Raw genomic sequence first — 2,246 nt, 5'->3', positions numbered from 1 at the left:
GGTGATGGACCGGACAGTATAAGTATAATAGTGTGACTGCCAGGCCCTGGTCTGAAGCTGAGTTTTCAGTGTCTGTTATCAGGGACCTTGGTGGGTCTGCCATGTATGGAGGCTCCGGGGCCACAGTATGGGCCTCCTGTTCTGGCAGTTCTGTCTGAGACTCATCCTCTAATCTCTGGGTCTGAGTCTGAGCCGCAGCCTGACTCCGGGTCACAGCTGCCACATAATTAAAGTCCTGTCCATTGGGACATTTTCCCTCCTCGCACGGAATCTCAGGTGGGTCACTTTCTTCCACCTTCTCTGCATCATTTACTTGCAAGGGAGGAACATAGTGGGACACCATCCTCCCCAGGTCCGTGCCTAGCAACACATTGGTGGGAATAGCCTCTGATGCCCTCACTTCCCTCAGTCCTTTCCCTGCTCCCCAGTCCAGGTACACACGGGCCATGGGCACAGAAGGGCTGACCCCCCCAATCCCGGTTATAGACATAGTCTTTCCTGGTATGATATCGGCAGGGGTTATCATGGCTGGACGCACCAGGGTCAACTCTGCCCCAGTGTCTCTGAGACCAATGGTGACTTTATTGCTAACAGTGACAGACTGACAGTTCTCATTAGTCCTCACATCAGAGCCAATACTAATAAAAACATGTCTATCACTCATAAGGCTCACACACCTAAGGCTATGGATTCTTTTAGAATATTCAAGGTTCAACTTGTTAAAGTTTTATACTTTAATAACAAAAGGTTCAATGCTTACAATAAGAAAAAGGTATAAAAATATGATAATAAAAAAACATACAACTTATGCCAAACAGTATCAAAATAAACAGGAGAAAACTTACAGAAATCATCTAACTAGTAGTTGCTTCTGCTCCCTGAGGGTAGGACGAATGTAGATTGGATCACACCAGCTTCTCAGGCTGCCCCCATCATGTGAACACAATTCTCTGTCTGCAGCCTAAATTTATAACTGTGGCCTGAGGTCAGGTTTCTAGACCGGCCCCTCAGGTTAATATCATAATTGCGGGCTGTTTGATTGGCCACGGCCGCTCTACTAATGAATATATTATTTCCATTATGTCCCTCAGGACAGCACCATGGAGCATGTCCTTCCTTGACCTATAGTGGGACAGGATCATAGAGAGGTTAAAAGGACCCTCCCACCTCCACCCTCCAGTGTTTTTCCTGTCCCTGCAGGGACGGTTGTATGAGAGGTTGCTCCTAGAGCGAAGACAGCCTGTGGATTCTCTTCCCCCTGTCAAGTGGTCCGTGGCCAACACCTCACTGGGTAGAGGTCCCTCAGTTATCAGTGCTGCACCAGATGGACTCAGAGTTCGGGGGTCTCAGCCTTTCCTTTTCCTGGTCAGATGGACCATGGCTGACTCCTCTTTGAGAGGTTCCTCAGCCAACAGCCTGTGTAATGGGCTTAGGGGGATCGTGCGGCAGGTCTAGTCCTTCCCCCTGTCAAGTAGCCCAGGGTGGAAACTCCCTGGTGGGGAGTCCTTCAGCCCCAGATACCAGTCGAGCGGACGGGCTCCTGGGTAGAGCCGCTTCCTCCCAGTGTGGGGGCTCTCGGCTCGGACGCCGACCGGCAAAACACTGCTACTTCCGAAAGTCGTGTGGTGGAGAAGGCCATTGCGCTTCTAGTGATGTCAGAGAGGGGCGCCGGCACATAGGATCGGCGTGCATTCCACAATGGAACACGGAAGGGGGCACAGGCAGTAATGAAGCATTTCTGATTGGACGCCGCTTCCTTCCACGGTAGGCTCTCAGCGTTACCAGCTCCCCCTGTCTTCTAGCAGGTATGGAGCCAGCACAGGTGAGTGCATGGTTTAATGTTGCACTGATGGCCTGGGCCTCTGGGCTGACTCTAGTCTCAGACCTTTGTGCCAAAGCTGTACCTGGAACCCATTTGCAGCTAGGCGTTGGACCTCTAGGCTATGGTGGGGCCATATGTCCAGGCTACATCTCATGACTGGACTTCAGTTAGTTGCAGGTCTTGTCTGCGCAGAGCCTTATGATTGGGCTTCAGAGTGACTTGGAGGCATGCTTTCCATTTTCTGGTTCAATAAGCAAGTGTTTCACTTTTCTTTGCAACTTAACTACTCAATCCATAGGAGGACACAAGGTGTTAATTCAGCACATTGTCTCCATGAAGACTGCCCTCCAGCTGCGGCTCATTAAATAGCTCCTACGGGTAGAGTCAGTCTGACAAATTAGATGTATTGTTCAGAGTGATTTAT

Source organism: Ranitomeya imitator, chromosome 1 (assembly GCF_032444005.1).
Source record: "Ranitomeya imitator isolate aRanImi1 chromosome 1, aRanImi1.pri, whole genome shotgun sequence".
Lineage (NCBI taxonomy): Eukaryota > Metazoa > Chordata > Amphibia > Anura > Dendrobatidae > Ranitomeya > Ranitomeya imitator.
Note: the sequence above shows the minus strand (reverse complement) of the source record.